Source organism: Aythya fuligula, unplaced genomic scaffold (genome assembly GCF_009819795.1).
Source record: "Aythya fuligula isolate bAytFul2 unplaced genomic scaffold, bAytFul2.pri scaffold_72_arrow_ctg1, whole genome shotgun sequence".
Lineage (NCBI taxonomy): Eukaryota > Metazoa > Chordata > Aves > Anseriformes > Anatidae > Aythya > Aythya fuligula.
In genome coordinates this window covers 1-19,275 of record NW_022474005.1, presented here as the reverse complement: position 1 = coordinate 19,275, position 19,275 = coordinate 1, and positions in this window count along the sequence as shown.

The window sequence follows — 19,275 nt, the reverse complement described above, 5'->3', positions numbered from 1 at the left end:
CAACTTTAATGGATAGCTCAGACGCCTTTTATCTAGTTTGAACATAATCAACTCATACATATTCCTAAACTAAACTCAGGATTGGCTAACATTTCCCACACTTTTCAGTTGGTTCCTCCTTCTTTTAGCTACCGTCCCGCCCCAGGGGGCCCTCCTGATTGCCCAAGGGCATCGTGTCCTTGAGCCTGATTGGCTCTCAGCCAGCTGTGTACGTGCCCAGACCCATGTAAGTTAAGTATGGTACTTCACTAGCCCATTGCCTCCTAACTGCCCAACATCCACATGTCCTATTTCACTTTACCATTCCTCCACAATTCCCCCGTTTTTATTTTGCTCAACAAATACCTTCTCTGTGAGTTGCTCTAGTTTCTTAGTTAGGCAGTTAAAGATTACATATGCAGCAATTATAATCAATATAACTATAAGTAGAAACCGAAGTCCCTCTTTAACTAACAGAACCCATCCACCCATGTTCCCAAAAACAGATTTAAGCCAACCGTCAAACCAACTATCTTGTACTACAATTTTTTGCGTATGATCCCTTAACCATTTCAACTGGTCGTGAATTGACTGACCATGGTCAGAAAGGTTAAAGCAACACATTCCTTCCACATCTTCACACCCATGTCCCTGAGCCAGCAACAAGAAATCAATAGCGGCCCTATTTTGCAATACAGCATGTCTTAGACTCTCCATATCTTGTGACATTTCAGAAAGAACTTGTGTTGTTACATTTGATTGTTTAACAGCCCAACAAGCAAGCTTATTAATGTTAGTCAAAGCGTGTGCAGTTCCCACACCAGGTACCAAAGAAGCAAAGAATCTTTCTGCTGGACCCCACAATTCTACATCATCATTACAGTCAGAACCCAAAGTTTTTAGTTCTTGTTTAATTCTTCTGCTCCTTGTCGAGTTCTGCCACGAGTGCAAATCTGGAGCGAAAAGCGTGAGTAGTCCTAGGTAACACGGACCTCCAAAAACATTGGCTGGTATTCCATGCCATGCACGGTCCCCACAGATTAAAAACACGCCAGGTGGCAAAGCTTTGGCCTGACTTTGAAGCCAGGTCGAATTGGTGTCACCTATTCCATACGCCCCAAATGGTACACTAATGTTACCGGTGTTGTTCCATCCACAGTAATGTCCATTGGCCTCAAATCCAAGGGTCCTCGATGTTATGTTGGTCCAGTTCGTTTTATTTTGCTTCCCTTCACTGAGTACAAAGCATGTTTGTGTCCAGTTGCTACTGCTATTTCCTACTACCACAGACCCCAGGAGATCCAGTTCTTGAGGGTCCCATGGCAGTGAGTTATTAAGAGCTTGCAGGGCAGCGACTACTCCATCCGAGACGTTTGCAGAAAGGGATCTACTGAGTAGAGTAATACTGGCAGAATATGGTGCTAACATTTCACTCAGTTCCTCTGGATCCCCTATTGGGACCCCAAACAAACATGTTCTAAAAGGATCAGATGCAGAAGCGAGAGACAGACAAAATGAGCTCTGTCCAGACTGATTAGCCCAGGTGACCTTTATATTCTGCTGAGGGTCAATTTTCCCTAAGATGGCATTACCATGTCCAGCCATTATTATAACTGATAACATAACCAAAGTCCCTTGCTTCGTTAATTCAGCCATGGTCGCTGTTATCCTTTTTTGGTGACTTTTCTTCAAGGGCTGGTTTTACATCAGATGTCAAATACATAACATAACACAACTATACAACTTAACCCTAATAACACTACAATTACTGTAAGCACTCAATGGCAACACAACTCAATAGCAACACACCCAAACCCAATCACTTGATGGTGATCAAAGGCTGCTCTTGATAGTCGTCGAGGCGCCACAGCCCACGTCACCGTCAGAATAACTATCAGGAACCTCTTCCTGGTCGTCCTCGGCGCGTGCAGACTCCAAAGCTGCTTCAGTCCGCTTTGCAGTGATCCACCGGGCACCCGCTTCCGGCACCACTTCAAAATCTCTATAACATTTTATAACATTTTTGCAAGTAACCCTTCAACCACATTTATCACAATACTACATGCAATGATGATTGACACCACAGCGAACAAAATCCTTAATCCCTCTTTGACTAATCCCAGTAACCATCTATGCATTGTTTCAAACAAATCAGTGAACCATTGATTGAAAGGATTGATACCAAATTGACTCTTTCTCATGTGCTCCTTCAAGAAAGTAATGGATTTGTGAATTGACTCATTATGATCAAAAAGTTTTAAACAGTACGTTCCCTTAAGTTTCTCCAAGTGGCTACTTCACACAATGACTCCATACTTGTGAAACATGATTTTGCTCGACCAGTACTAATTTCCTATGATTTCAGCCTGTACTATGGCAATAAATGGGCTCTCACTAACACAGCACACTTGTACACCCAGAGCACACTTGCACACTCAGAGCACACTCACACACCCAGAGGCCTCTGGCACATCTCACTCTCAATCATACCACAACCTCAATCATACCACAAGAATATAATTTAGAATGATAAGCAAACAAACAAGTATTGCCTCTCATTGTGTTCCTCGTGAAGTGACTTGCAACACTTTGTTTTAAAACCTTACCCTTACACAAATACTTTCAACACAAAATACCTGGACATTTAAGAATAACACATACAATTATTAACACTCCAGTTAGTATCCCTTTTGCATTGCAAGGTAAACCTCTTATAAAAAGAATGCCAGAGAGAAGCAGCACAGCCGCTGCTGCTTCCATGGTTACGTCAGACAGGCTGCAGGGTCCTGATGTCCGTCCCTCTGCTCTGTGCCGACTTGCCACACGGTGAGGGTCGGCTGACGTTTGATTCCGTGGAACTCCAAGCGCAGCGCTGCACTCTGCTGCGCATGTGCAGCCCCGCCCTGTCATTGCACCGCCAGGGGCGGCTTCCCGCTGTCCTGGTTTCAGTTAGAACAGAATTAATTTTCTTCCTAGTAGCTGGTGGAATGCTGTGTTTTGGCTTAGAATGAGAAGAGTGCTGATAACACCCCGATGTTTTAATTGTTGCAGAGCAGTGCTTATACCAAGCCAAGGACACCTCAGACTTTTGCTCTGTCCTGCCAACAGGCAGGCTGGGGGTGCAGTAAGAGCTGGGAGGGGACAGACCCAGGACAGGTGACCCGAACTAGCCAAAGGGGTATTCCATACCATCTGACGTCATGCTAAACAATATATAGGGGTGGCTAGCCGGGGGGAGGGGACCGGACTGCTCGGGGTTAAGCTGGGCATCGGTCAGCGGGTGGTGAGCAATTGCATTGTGCATCACTTGTTTGTACATATTATTAGTAGTAGTACTGTTATCATCATTGTATTATTATTATTATTATTATTATTATTATTATTTTCCTGTCTTATTAAACTGTCTTTATCTCAACTCACGGGCTTCACTTTCCATTTCTCTCCCCCGTCCCAGAGAGGGAGGGGGGAGGGTGAGCGAACGGCTGCGTGGTGTTTAGCTGCCAGCCGGGTTAAACCACGACAGTCTTTTTGGCGCCCAACGTGGGGCTCGAAAGGTTGAGATAATGGCAGATCTGACCAGAGTGTGTTAAACTAAAATTGGTATAAGTATTAGACCTGCTTAATAGTCACTTGTCATAATGCTGATTGCTTTAATCTCAACTGTGCTGCGCCTGTTTTCCAAATTGAGTATTATAGCACGTTATTTTCCGTATGTGCTCTCTGTCATGTTGTTTATCCTCTCCGGGCCCTGGTTTCAGACCATTATGGTACTGTGTGTTGTATCAGTGGCTTATGAGATGATGAAATATCTGGCCATGACTCTAACCTGGTATTTGTACTCAGTAACATCTTCGATTCTATACTTTGGAAACTGTATTTTGGAAACTATTAGCAATTGTATCTGTTGCCTTTTTTCATTAGGGAGTCAATCTGTGGAGGGGAAAGGGGAAGATAATTTTTCTTACTTGATCACTCTCCCTTTCTCCTTCACCACCCCTGTACCCTCCTTGATCACTCTCCCTTCCTCCTTCACCACCCTCTTATCCTCCGAGTTTATTACAATAGCTCTCCAAGATATTGAATATCCTTGGGATACTCAGACCAGCATAGTCCTGTTGTTCTGCCTCCTGAATGCACTTCAGGTTCTGCTTAAAGTTAAACAACTACTTAGGAAGCTCATCCGGAGATCTGCCCGGAGGCAGTATAGTTGTGGGTGGCAGGGAGTATGGGAGGATATGGGCAGGCATCTAGACCAGTTGGCACCCCCAGTGTTTTGGAAATTCACCCCTGAACAAGTGCAAAATCCTCAAAAACTGGTAGAATGCTTGAAAAAAAGGTGTCGCAATTCGGGAAGTTCCAAAGTAACACAAATCATTGTAACATGCTGGGGCCTGGCTCATGCCTATCGAGCTGCCATGGATACTGCTATCAACTTAGTGACAGACCCTGCGGCCACTCCAAGTCCCGTGACAGATCCAACGGCCACTGTGACCCCTACGGTGGACTCTGCAGCCGCTCCAGTCCCAGCTTCTGCAGATGCTCCAATCCCAGCTCCTGCAGCCACTCCAGTTCCAACTCCTGAAGCCACTCCAGTCACAGTTCCTGCAGCCGCTCCAGTCCCAACTCCTGCAGCCGCTCCAGTCCCAGTTCCTCCAGCCGCTCCAGTCCCAGCTCCTGAAGCTGCTCCAGTTCCAGTTCCTGCAGCCGCTCCAGCTCCGGTTCCTGCAGCTGCTCCAGTTCCAGCTCCTGCAGCCGCACCAGTTCCAGCTCCTGCAGCTGCTCCAGCTCCGGTTCCTGCAGCTGCTCCAGCTCCTGCAGCCGCTCCAGCTCCTGTAGCTGGTTCAGAGAAACGAGCTGTAGTAGTGCAAGTTGACCCTGCAGAGGGTATTCCAACCTCTGTGGCAGACCCTATAACAAGGTCAGAGAAACGAGCAGTAGCAGTGCAAGCTGCCCCTGTAGAGAAGGTGAAAAAATGGTATAGAGATTCAGGTCGTTTAGAACACAGAGAATCTTCTGCCAAATCTAGGTATAGAGACGACGGAGACGACGACGACGCTGGGCCATCAAGGGTTCAGGAGGAGGAAGATGAGGATGCCGAAAAATCAACAGTAACTACCCGAAGCCTAAACGAGCGTGAGTTACGAGATGTGCGAAAAGATTTTGGTCGCTGTATAGGTGAGCAGCTTGTCACCTGGCTGCTCCGATGCTGGGACACTGGAGCCAATTGTGTGGAATTAGATGGCAGGGAAGCCAAGCGACTGGGATCCCTTGCTAGAGATGCAGATATTGACAAAGCAATTGCAGATGGAGCACAATCTCACAGCCTCTGGAGGTGTCTCCTCTCAGCTGTGAGGGAAAGGTATCCCTTCAAGGAAGAACTTTTATGTCTACCAGGCAAGTGGACCACTATGGAGAAGGGAATCCAGTATCTGAGGGAATTAGCCGTACGGGAAGTGATTTATGAGGATCCAGACCTCAGACAAACATCCAAAGATCCAGATGAAGTCAGGGGTACATGACCCATGTGGCGGAAGTTTGTACGGAGTGCACCATCATCATATGCCAGCTCATTGGCAATAATGGCCTGGAAAGAGGATGAGGAACCCACAGTGGATGAAGTGGCTAAACAATTCCGACAGTACGAAGAAAGTCTCTCCTCTTCCTTACAGGCCTGCGTCTCAGCTGTGGAGAAACTTTCTGAAGAGTTCCACCAACTTAAAGAGAATCTATCTTCATCCCCACCTGAACCAACCAGTGTCCACCGACCAAAGGAGAACACTGTGGAGAAACTTTCTGAAAAGGTTCACCAACTTGAAGAGAGATTATTCTCCTCCGTACCTGTACAGAGCAGTGTCTCAGCTATCAGGGGTAGTCGTTCATCCACACAAGGAAGACGATATGGTGGGTACTCACCCCGTGCCACCCTGTGGTTTTACTTACGAGACCATGGAGAGGACATGAGAAAATGGGATGGAAAATCTACCGCGACCCTAGAGGCACGGGTACGTGAGTTGCAAAAGAAAACAATCAGGAAAAAGGGATTCTCTGAAAAGTTTGCTGCTCCAACTTCCAGCAGACAGTCCTTCAAACACAGAAACGAAGAAGATTCCGACCAGGATTAGGGAGGCCCTGCCTCCAGCCAGGGGGAGGAAAGGGATAATCGAGTTTATTGGACTGTGTGGATTCGATGGCCTGGCACGTCAGACGCACAGAAGTATAAGGCTTTAGTAGACACTGGTGCACAATGTACTATAATGCCATCGAGCTATAAAGGACCAGAGCCCATCTATATTTGTGGAGTGACAGGGGGATCTCAGCAGTTGACTGTATTGGAGGCTGAAGTGAGTCTGACTGGGAATGAGTGGGAAAAGCACCGTATTGTGACTGGCCCGGATGCTTCATGTATCCTTGGCATAGACTATCTCAGAAGAGGATATTGCAAGGACCCAAAAGGGTTCCGGTGGGCTTTTGGTATAGCTGCCTTAGAGACAGAGGGCATTAAACAATTCTCTACCTTGCCTGGTCTCTCAGAGGACCCCTCTGTTGTGGGGTTGCTGAGGGTCAAAGAACAGCAAGTGCCAATCGCTACCACAACTGTGCACCGGCGGCAATATCGCACTAACCGGGACTCCCTGATTCCCATCCATAAGCTAATTCGTCAATTGGAGAGCCAAGGAGTGATCAGCAAGACTCATTCACCTTTCAATAGTCCCATATGGCCAGTGCGAAAGTCTGATGGCGAGTGGAGACTAACAGTGGACTATCGTGGCCTGAACGAAGTGACGCCACCACTGAGTGCTGCAGTGCCGGACATGCTGGAACTTCAGTACGAACTTGAATCGAAGGCAGCCAAGTGGTACGCCACAATTGATATCGCTAATGCATTTTTCTCCATCCCTCTAGCAGCAGAGTGCAGGCCACAGTTTGCTTTCACTTGGAGGGGAGTCCAATATACTTGGAATCGACTGCCCCAGGGGTGGAAACACAGCCCTACCATTTGCCATGGGCTGATCCAGTCTGCACTGGAGCAGGAGGAAGCTCCTGAACACCTGCAGTACATCGATGACATTATTGTGTGGGGTGACACAGCAGAGGAAGTTTTCGAGAAAGGGAAGAAAATAGTCCAAATCCTTCTGAAAGCCGGTTTTGCCATAAAACAAAATAAAGTCAAAGGACCTGCACGAGAGATCCAGTTTTTAGGAATAAAATGGCAAGATGGACGTCGTCAAATCCCAATGGATGTGATCAACAAAATAACAGCTATGTCTCCACCAACTAACAAAAAAGAAACACAGACTTTCTTAGGGGTTGTGGGGTTTTGGAGAATGCACATCCCAAATTACAGTCTGATTGTAAACCCGCTCTACCAAGTAACCCGTAAGAAGAATGAATTTGAATGGGGCCCTGAACAACGACAAGCCTTTGAACAAATTAAGCAGGAAATAGTCCATGCAGTAGCCCTTGGGCCAGTTCGAACAGGACCAGAGGTAAAGAATGTGCTCTACACTGCAGCCGGGGAGAACGGCCCCACCTGGAGCCTCTGGCAGAAAGAACCTGGGGAAACTCGAGGTCGGCCCCTGGGGTTTTGGAGCCGGGGATACAGAGGGTCTGAGGCCCGCTATACTCCAACTGAAAAGGAGATACTGGCAGCATATGAAGGAGTTCGATCTGCTTCAGAGGTGGTCGGTACTGAAGCGCAGCTCCTCCTAGCACCCCGATTGCCGGTACTAGGCTGGATGTTCAAGGGAAGGGTCTCTTCTACGCATCATGCAACTGATGCTACATGGAGCAAGTGGATTGCACTAATTACTCAGCGGGCTCGAATAGGAAACCCCAGTCGCCCAGGAATATTGGAAGTGATTATGGACTGGCCAGAAGGTGAATACTTTGGGATATCATCAGAGGAGGAGGTGGGTCGTGCTGAAGAAGCCCCACTGTACAACCAGTTACCAGAGAATGAAAAGAAATATGCCCTGTTCACTGATGGGTCCTGTCGTATTGTGGGGAAGCATCGAAGATGGAAGGCTGCTGTATGGAGTCCTACACGACGAGTTGCAGAAGCTGCTGAGGGAGAAGGTGAATCGAGTCAGTTTGCAGAAGTGAAGGCCATTCAGCTGGCTTTAGACATTGCTGAACGAGAAAAATGGCCAGTTCTCTATCTCTACACCGATTCATGGATGGTAGCAAATGCCCTGTGGGGATGGTTACAGCAATGGAAGCAAAACAACTGGCAGCGTAGGGGCAAACCCATCTGGGCTGCTGCATTGTGGCAAGATATTGCTGCTCGGGTAGAGAACCTGGCTGTGAAAGTACGCCACGTAGATGCTCATGTGCCCAAGAATCGGGCTACTGAAGAACATCAGAACAACCAGCAGGTGGATCAGGCTGCTAAGATTGAAGTAGCTCAGGTGGATCTGGATTGGCAGCATAAAGGTGAATTATTTATAGCCCGATGGGCCCATGACACCTCAGGCCATCAAGGTAGAGATGCAACATACAGATGGGCTCGTGATCGAGGGGTGGACCTGACCATGGACGCTATAGCACAGGTTATTCATGACTGTGAAACATGTGCTGCAATCAAGCAAGCCAAACGGTCAAAGCCTCTTTGGTATGGAGGACGATGGCTGAAATAGAAATATGGAGAGGCCTGGCAGATTGATTACATCACACTCCCTCAAACACACAAGGGCAAGCACCACGTACTTACAATGGTGGAAGCAACCACTGGATGGCTGGAAACATACCCTGTGCCTCATGCCACCGCCCGGAACACTATCCTGGGCCTTGAAAAGCAAGTCCTATGGCGACATGGTACCCCAGAAAGAATAGAGTCAGACAATGGAACTCATTTCCGAAACAACCTTATAGACACTTGGGCCAAAGAACATGGTATTGAGTGGGTGTATCACATCCCCTATCATGCACCAGCCTCTGGGAAAGTTGAACGATACAATGGACTGTTAAAGACTACATTGAAAGCAATGGGCGCTGGGACATTCAAAAATTGGGATACGCATTTGGCAAAGGCCACCTGGTTAGTCAATACTAGGGGATCTGCCAACCGAGCTGGGCCTGCCCAATCAAACCTGTTACGTACTGTAGATGGGGATAAAGTTCCTGTAGTGCATGTAAAAAATATGCTGGGTAAAACAGTCTGGGCTACTCCTGCCTCAGGAAAAGGCAAACCCATTCGTGGAATTGTTTTCGCTCAGGGACCTGGATACACTTGGTGGGTGATGCAAAAGAACGGAGAGGTCCGGTGTGTACCTCAAGGAGATTTAATACTGGGTGAGAATAGCCCATGAACTGAATTGTACCATGTTAATTGCTATATAATACTGTATGTTACCACTACCATGACTACTATAGGTGACTAATTAGAATGTATGGAAAAGAGTGTAACCTGAGCATGACATAAATGGTATGGAATAAGGGGTGGATAGATGTCCTGGTTTCAGTTAGAACAGAATTAATTTTCTTCCTAGTAGCTGGTGGAATGCTGTGTTTTGGCTTAGGATGAGAAGAGTGCTGAGAACACCCCGATGTTTTAATTGTTGCAGAGCAGTGCTTATACCAAGCCAAGGACATCTCAGCCTTTTGCTCTGTCCTGCCAACAGGCAGGCTGGGGGTGCAGTAAGAGCTGGGAGGGGACAGACCCAGGACAGGTGACCCGAACTAGCCAAAGGGGTATTCCATACCATCTGACGTCATGCTAAACAATATATAGGGGTGGCTAGCCGGGGGGAGGGGACCGGACTGCTCGGGGTTAAGCTGGGCATCGGTCAGCGGGTGGTGAGCAATTGCATTGTGCATCACTTGTTTATACATATTATTAGTAGTAGTACTATTATCATCATTGTATTATTATTATTATTATTATTATTATTATTATTATTATTATTATTATTTTCCTGTCTTATTAAACTGTCTTTATCTCAACTCACGGGCTTCACTTTCCATTTCTCTCCCCCGTCCCAGAGAGGGAGGGGGGAGGATGAGCGAACGGCTGCGTGGTGTTTAGCTGCCAGCCGGGTTAAACCACGACAGGTGGTGAGTCCAAGAGTGAACCCCCTCATCTACAGCATGAGGAACCAGGAGCTGAAAGATGCGGTGTGGAAAGTGATGAATGAGTGTTTTTCAGAAGGAATAAACTGCCTGTCTTAGAATCATAGAAACATAGAACTGCCTGGTTTAGAAGAGACCTCAAAGATCATCTAGTTCCAACCCCCCCACCCTGGGCAAGTATGCCACCCACTAGATCAAGTTTGCCAGGGCCCCATCCACCCAGGCCTTGTAGACCTCCAAGGATGGGGCATCCAGAAGTTCTGTGGGCAACCTCTTACAGTGCCTCACCGCCCTCTGAGTGAAGAATTTCCTTCTAACCTCTAATCAAAATCTCTGCTCTTTTAGTTTAAAACCATTCCCCCTTGTCCTGTCATTATTTGATTGAGCAAAGAGTTGTTCTCCATCTTTTATTATGCCCCCTTTAATTACTGAGAAGACGCAATCATCACAGACAGCCCCTCGTAAGCACCGTTCCCTGCACTGGGCTTTTGCTCCAGCTCAGACAGGTGGTTTGTAGGCAATGAATTCACCCTAAAGCCTTCTCTTCTGCAGGCTAAACCAACCCAACTCTCTCAGCCTTCCTTCATAGGAGGGGTGCTCCAGCTCCTTGATCATCTTTGTGGCCCTCCTCTGGACCTGTTTTAACAGATCTACATCCTTCTTGTGCTGGGGCGCCAAACCTGGATTCAGTACTCCAAGTGGGGCCTCACAATAGCAGGGTAGAGGGGAACAATCACCTCCCTCGACCTTCTAGCCACTCATCCTTTGATGAATCCCGGGATGCAGTTGGTCTTCTGGGATGCAAGCTCACTCTGACGGCTCATGTTGAACAGTTCATGTCCACGAGAACAAGAATCTTCTCTGCAGAGCTGCTCTCAATGCGTTCTTCTTCCAGTCTGTCCTCGTGTCCGATTGCCCTGAGACAGGTGTAACGCCTTGCACTTGGACTTGCTGAACGTCTTCAGTTTCTCATGGACCCACTTCACAAGCTAGTTCAGGTCCCTTTGGATGGCATCCCTTCTTTCTTTTGCATCAACTGCACCACTGAGTTTAGTGTCACCTGCAAACTTGCAGAGGATGCTCTCGAACCCACTGTCTAGTTCTTTTTCTGCATATCATTCATAATGTAACTCATTAAAGGCCAGATGCAGGTTTGTTTGTTTTTTATTTTGAGTATATATTTTTCTTTATATTGCTTGTGAAATTATTGTCCACAAAGAAATGTCTTTGTTCATATTCTTTCATTTAAGTATCTACATGTCCCATGTGACTCCTGGACTTGGTGTAAACAAGGAGGCAGGCTCTCTGTGTATTTAAATAAAAAAAACGACCCTGCAGTGATATGCTTGCCCGCGATCCTCCCTCAGAGACCTGCAGTGAAGCTGCAGGGGCACTTGGCTGTGTGCAGGGGTGGAGAGAAGAAGTGTCCTGGTACAGCAGCACTGCCAAGGAGCCCCAGAGCTTCTTCTTTCCCAAGCTGCTCTCCCTTTCACCTAGTACTCTCCTACAGAGCCCTTGTGTTGCTGCGAGGACTCATTGCTCTTGTCTCTTGCTCACCGTGCTGCTCCGGGGCAGTTCTGTGTCCACAGGCAGGGACAGACCAGGGGCACTTCTCTAACACAGCTGGCTCCGTACCAGCATCTGCAGCATAGAAGGATCTGCTGAGGGCAGTGCCTGAAGGCTCAGATATTCTCCCAAAGCTACTCCCATGGATATTGCAAAGTAAAGATAACTTTTTGAAGTATAGATATAGTGCTAAATCTGGGTGGGAACAGGCAAAGGAGAGCTCTGCAACTGCAGGGAACACAGCATGTACAGGGAAAGCAGTCTGCTGCATTGTCATACCTCAGTTGACATTTTGTAGACTGAATACAGTGAATCACCCCAAAACATCTAATGACATTGGAAATAAGTTGGATGCAATGATCCTTGTGGGTCTCTTCCATCTTGGCTATTCCGTGAGTCTCTGACTCTGAAGAGGCCAGCTATCTGTGCGCACCCTCCATGGTCAAAGAACCATTTGTGTGGGAGGCAGTGGCAGTGCCCCCCACCAGCTGGCTCTGCCTTCCCAGCCTGACCAGCATGGCCCTGCAGAGTGCCCCACAGCCCCGCACACCACAGTCCCTTCACTCTGCAGAGCAGCACCGCCAGCTCAGGGAATGTGGGCAGCATGGGCAGAGGCTGCAGGAATGGCTGCTCAGGCCAGCCCAGACGTGCTGGCCTGGGACAAGGCTGTGTGGGACATGGGGTGTCCTGGGAGCAGAGCAGGGCTCTGTGTGTGTGCAGTGGTGCTGCCTGAGGAGCCCCAGGGCCAGCAGTGTGGTGCTGTTCTGGGGAATAAGGCTGGCCTGGGTGGTTGCAGGCTTCCCTGGTGAGTAGTGTCCTGGGGTATCTCCTGCAGATGGCAGCAGCAGGGAAACTGCACTGACCCCCCACTTCTCCATTTGCTGCTTTGTTGCCATCCCAGCCTAGGCTGCTCTGCTGGGCCAGGCTGGGCTGGGCTTAGCTGGGGAGACTAGAGGCAGGTGTGGAGAGCTGAGGAGAGTCTGGGATGTGCTGGCCTCCTAGGAGACACTGGGAGGACCAACAGGGTGGACACTGCCACTGTCCATTTCCACGTGCCTCCCTCACCTGGCTCTGGTCCCCCTGTTTGTGAGCACTGGCTCGTTTGCCTACCTGAAGTTTCCTTCTTTCTCCACCCCATCCATGGACCTGCTGGTGGCAGTTCTGTACTCATCCCTGAATCTTTTGCTGGTGGTTCAGTACTCAGTGGTGCCTCCAGCAGTGACCTCCCTCATCTGCTTCATAAGGAAATAGGAGCTCAGGGATGCAGTGAGGAAACTCTTTGAATACATGCTTCAAGCAAGTCTTTGCAGACATTCTTCTTCTACATTAATCATGTGCCTACAATCATTTCAGGACACTGATGTTTTCTGAAATAAACTGTTACGACAATTGTCTTTAATTTTATTTATTTATTAATACTGTCTAAAGCTGGTGAATTTGACTTTTATTCTTAGTGTCTCCTATGTTTTTGTTGTTGTTGTTGTTGTTGTTGTTGTTTTTGTTTGTTTTTTAAGTTTTGACCCAATGCTCTAATGTACTTATAGAACTGGGCTTCTTGTGCAGATAATGACAATAAAGAAGAGAGCAGAATTTTACTGGTCTCATGTCCCATCTCCTCCTATCTCTTCTGCACCTGGGGGAGCAGCCCCAGCATGCACGAAGAGCTCAGACCGAGAGCCCAGCTGCCACATGGAGGAGCAGCCCCAGTGGCCTTTGGGGCTGTCCCTCACTGCCCACTGGGCTCTGCCTCTCTGCGGCCTGCAGGTCGGGGCTGCTGCTTCCCTGGAGCCATGGCCATGGCCAGCAGCAGGAAATGGCTGTTTCCCTGCTGCTCTCTTTGGGCTTCCACTTTGTTCTCTTGTTCCTTTGCATTTCTCTTAGCCCTCAGATCTCGTGTACTTTGGTGACAGTCCTGATGTCTCCATAGTGGCATCTCTGCCACATTTCTGCGCTCGTCTTCCAAAGATAGTGTCAGAAATACAACCCAGGACACCTTCTCTGGACAGGCCTGTTACTTTTCTGGGCTTCACCATGGATCAGAGTCCCCTAGAGATCACTGAAAGACTGTGAGATGTCTTCTTGGTTGCACATAGCCTAGCAAATAGTAGCTGGCCTTTTACTGGCCTGGGAGTGTCCCAGATGTGCTGGGACTGATGGCAAATGTCATCCTGGAGGGGAATCTGGAGCTGCCCTGTGCCTGGGCCAGGTCTCTTGTGCTGGCCTGGGGACTGGGGCTGGACCTGTGGGACACAGGCACTCTGTGCTGGGGATCTCCCAGGCAAGAGACCAGGAGTCCTACAGCTTCATGGACCTCCATTTCCAGAGCCATGGCTGGCCCCAAAGGATCTACATCCTTCAGGTGAATTTTCAGGATCTATATTCATCATAGGAGAAGAAATACTGATGTTCACCTGTACTTGCATTGGCATCGCTTTCTCCATCATGGTGTACACCCTCATCTTCCAGATATTTTCACCCATCTCGAATAAACAATCCCTGTTGAATGTCCCCTTTCCAGATGCCTGTCTGGACCTATGCACTTCCCATGGTTCTCCTGCTTTGTCCTCCCCTTACTCTTTGATCATTCAGACCGCTCTCACTGACCCAGTTGCTGCTTTGAGCTTCACTGAGTTCAAGGTTGCCCATCGATTAGCAGTCTGCCTAATGGTTTCTGTAGCAAGCTCCTCATCATTTATCATGGAATTAAGATCATATGGAATCATACTAATCTGAATACCTATAAATCTGACTGGAGACATATAAGATGAGGTGCTTGCTTTGCTGTTTGGAAAATTGCTGCATGTTTTCTTGTTGTTTGTTTTAAAATAAGGAAAAACCCTTCTGTATGTAGACAGGTCTCTAAGGAAAGCAGGTGGGAGCTGGTGCAAGGGGGCTGTAACAGCCAGCTGCAGACTTCAGTGCAGAAGTGTGGTGTAAGGGAAAGTGATACAAGCACCAGGTGGCCAATGAGAGAAGTGTCAGGGTTGGGGTGGTGAGGAGCAAGGTTGTCCATGCACTGTCAGGCCTCAAGACTCTGCTTTTCCTCCCTATGGACGTCTCCATAGGGGAAGCCCTGGGTTAATATCAATTGAAGAAAGATGCTCAAAACTGAAATGCAACAAAATTCATCCTTTAAAATGAGAAGAGACTTTTATTAGGTGCTTTTTGAAATCTTCCTCCTCAACTACACTATGAAAGCTCCCCAATTAGTTGTCCAAGTCTTGAAGACTTGAATAAAACTATGGAAGACATATGGTTCCTTAGGTGTTTCTGCATTTTAATGAGTTCCATGGTGGATTTTAGTGCTCAGTCTGTGAACATCAGGTACTGAGAGGAGAATGATGCAACTACTTGAGAACATAAAGTCAGAAGGAAAAGTTGAAGTGACTTGGAGTATTAATGGGCCCCACTGAGGGCTGTTACCAGGAGATTCTCCTCAGGGACTTGTTAGGGCAGATAATTGGAGGCCATGATTACAGATAGGCAAAGCACTGTGCTGAGAAAAGTCTGGGTTTATTGTGCTGAAGTAAAAGGGCCAGGTCGTGATTCCAGCCACTAGAAGGGAATGTCCTGCACTCCCGTGTCTGGCTCTGGGCTCTTGCTTGGGGTTTATGGGGTGTGGTGGGCAGTGTGATGCCATAAGAAGAACAGTGGTATGACACCTCCCTGCCTGTGCACAGGGTCTCAAGAAAGCAATGAGCCCCCTTGCAATGATGGTATTTCATCTCCTCAGAAGCTCTATCCAAGGGGACAAAGAAGTCAGGGCTGCTGGGGCCTTCTGTTCTTGCCAGTGCCCACCACTTTGTCCTCTCCAGACTTTTCTATGTTGCCCCACACTTTGCCCTATTTCCTTCAAATCTGCAGACACCCTTCTCTGTTCACCACCTTGCTCTCATCCTAGCATTTCCGTGGTTTCACCAATGTCTCATTAACCCTCACCAGATGTTCCTTGAAACACAAAACTGATCAAAGTGTCTGATCAAAGACACTCTTTGGGTGACCTCTAGCACCACAGCACAACTCTTTGACGGACATTTTGTCTTCTTCATGGCCAATGCCAACCTTCCAAGGTGCATTTTCTGGCAGGTTTTTCTCTCCTGCTCTTTCCTACTAATAAAGAAAGTTCCACCTGGGTGGAAACCAGTCCTAAAGTAGGCATCCCAACCCATTGGCCTTCTTGCGGCCTGTCAGCCAACCAGACAGAAGTTACCTCACGAGCATCTTCCAAGCCATGGGCCTGCTGCTGGCCTTGCAGCTTCTTGTTTAGACACACCCAAGCCTTGTGCCTGCTGCTGTCCAGTTGTGTACTCAAACAGAAGGGACAGGACAACCCACATTCAGGCCTTCTTTCTGTCTGGGTCCTCCTGGGTATGTGGGCAGAGGGGATCCCACAGTCAGCATGCCAACCAGGTGCCTTCTGCTGACCTACCAGGACCGTTGGCAGATGTCAGCTGAAAAGTACAGATCCCAGGTAGAAGTGTGACCTGTCAGCTACTTCAAACAGAAGTGACCTCAGAGCCCCTTTCTGTGATATATTCTTGTTGCTGCCCTATCAACTGCAGAGAAAGAAGTGACTTCACAGCCACTGCCACAGGCCAATTCCTCCTGCTGGTTCAGGACATCCTGAGGCAGAACTGAGCTCATCAGAGCATTCCCACCCATCTCCTCCTTGTGGCCTACAAGCTGATCAAATCCATGGCCCTTCACATTCATTTTGAATGCCATGTGACTGCACAGCAATCTCATGGTTCCTGCCCTGCCACAAGGGAACAAGAACCTAAACTTAAGGGTTAGGAAAAGGGTTAAAGGTGAGCAGGTTAATGCACAGGAAGACAGGCTTTGGAAGTTAGTTGTTCATGTATGGCATTAGAGACTATGGTGAACCTTTCTGGGTGAGAGATTAAGCAGATGTTTAGTGGGAGGGTTTGGTGTTCTGCTTGTGGTGTCAGGTCTGTGGTTAGGGTATGGGCAAGCTCTTTGAAGGTTTTATTTGGGTCTGCAAGAAGGCTAGGGTTAAATAGAGCATTTTAATGGTATTGTTAAGGGCAGGGATGAGGGTGAGCAAGAGAGGAAAGGGGTTATGGACTAATTTTGGCTAAGGATATAGTGGTCAAAAATTAGAGCAGTGGATTCCTGTCAGGGTGCAGAGTGGCATTTAGATTTAAATATTAATGTAACAGGTTAAAATAGGGTAAGGGCCTCACATGTCTATTTTAAGTTAGCTTTAAGGTGGACTCGACTTTACGTGAATATACTTACCTCTCCAAAATTGTTAGCTTCTGCTATCCAAGCTTTTCTTTCCTCCCCCAAATCTCACATCTCTCCTGGCCAGGCTCCTCCTGCCTTCCCCGTAAAGAAGTTTTTGCCAATATCCAACCTAAACCTCCTCTGGCACAACTTTAGCCTATTCCCTCTTGTCCTATAAAAGGGCACATGGGAGAATAGACTAATGCTCACCTTGCTACAGCCTCCTTTAAAGTACGTATAGAGGGAGATATGGTTGCCCCTGAGCCTCCACTTCTCCAGACTGAACAAACCCAGTTCCCTCAGCCGCTCCTCATAAGACTTGTTCTCCACACCCCTCACCTGATTCATCGACCTACTCTGGATTTGCTTGAGCACCTTGATGTCCTTCTTGTACCGAGGAGCCCAAAACTGAACACAGTACTCAAGCTGCGGCCTCACCAGAGCCGAGTACAGGGGGACGATCACCTCCCTAGACCTGCTAACCACACTGCTTCTTATGCAAGCCAGGATGCTGTTGGCCTTCTTGGCCACCTGAGCACACTGCTGGCTCATATTCAGCCGACTACCCACCAATACTCCCAGGTCCTTCTCCTCCTGGCAGCTTTCCAACCACTCATCTCCCAGCCTGTAGTGCTGCTTGGGGTTGTTGTGTCCCAGGTGCAGGACCTGGCACTTGGCCTTGTTAAACTTCATGCAGTTGGCCTCAGCCCATCGGTGCAGCCTATCCAGATCCTCCTGCAGAGCCTTCCTACCCTCAAGCAGGTAGACATATGCACCTAACTTGGTGTGGTCTGCAAACTTACTGAGGGTGCACTCGATCCCCTCATCCAGATCATCGATAAAGATATTAAAGAGAACTGGCCCTAGTCCTGAGCCCTGGGGGACTCCACTAGTGACCTGCCTCCAACTGCTGCTCACTAGCAGAGTTTTCCATTCACCACAACTCTTTGGGCCCAGCTACCTAGTCAGTTTTTAATCCAATGAAATATACACTAGTCTAAGCCATGAGCAGCCAGTTTCTCCAGGAAAATGCTGTGGGAAATGGTGTCAAAAGCTGTACAGAAGTCAAGATAGACCACATCCACAGCCTTTCCCTCATCCACTGAGTGTGTCACTTTGTTATAGAAGGAGATTGGGTTTGTCAGTGAGGACCTGCCTTTCATAAACCCATGCTGACTGGGCCTGATTGCCTGGTTGTCCTCCAAGTGCTGCATGATGACACTCAAGATAACCTGTTCCATGAGCTTCCCTGGTACTGAAGTCAAACTAAAAGGACCATCATTTCCTGGGTCCACCCTCCAACCCTCATTGTAGATGGGTGTCACATTTGCTAGCCACCAGTTGACAGGGACCTCCCCGGGTAGCCAGGACTGTTGATAAATGATGGAAAGTGTCTTGGTCAGCTCTTCCACCAGTTCTCTCAGTATCCTCATGTGGATCCCATCTAGCCCTACTGTCTTGTGTACATCTAAGTGCTGTAGCAGGTCTCCAACCATGTCCTCATGGATTATGAGGGCCACATTCTGCTCCCCATCCCTTCCACCAATCAGGGGGATGGGTACCTGGACAACAACTGGTCTTGCCGCTAAAGACTGAGGCAAAGAAGGCATTAAGCACCTCAGCCTTTTCCGCATCTCTTGTCACTAAGTTTCCTCCTGTATCCAGTAAAGGATGGAGATTCTCCTTAGTCCTCCTTTTTGTGTTGATGTATTTATAAAAACATTTTGTTATCTTGAAGAGCAGTAGCAAGAGTGAGCTCCAGATGTGAGCTTTGGTCTTTCTAATTTTGTCCCTGCAGATCCTGACAAGGTCCTTATAGCCCTCCTGAGTGGCCTGCCCTCTTTTCCAAAGGTCATAAACCCTCTTTTTCTTCCTAAGCTCTAGCCACAACTCTCTGTTCTGCTCCCTGTTCTTCCATACTGGCTGGACTTTGGGCACGTGGGGATGGACAGTCTGCTCCTGAGCCTTGAAGATTTCCTTCTTGAAGAGAGTCCAGCCTTTCTGGACTCGTCTGCCCTTCAGAACTGCCTCCCAAGGCACTCTGCCAACCAGTGTCCTGAACAGCTCAAAGTCTGCTTGTAGAACGCCTCATCTGTCTCCTCATCCTGGTTTGGCGGTCAATAAGATATCCCCACCACGATGCCTGCCTTGTTGGCCTTCCTACTGACCCTAACCCATAGGGACTCAACAATATCATTCCCAGATTGAAGTTCTGCAACATCAAAACACTCCTTAATATAGAGACCCACACCACCACCCCTTCTGTTCTGTGTGTCTCTTCTGAAGAGCCCATGACCATTCATTGCAGCACTCCAGTCATGGAAGTGGTCCCACCGCATTCCAGTGATGGCAACCAGGTCACAGAGTGCCTTTTATTTCTTTTTTTTCTTTGCTTTTGAGCAATGGCTACAGTTA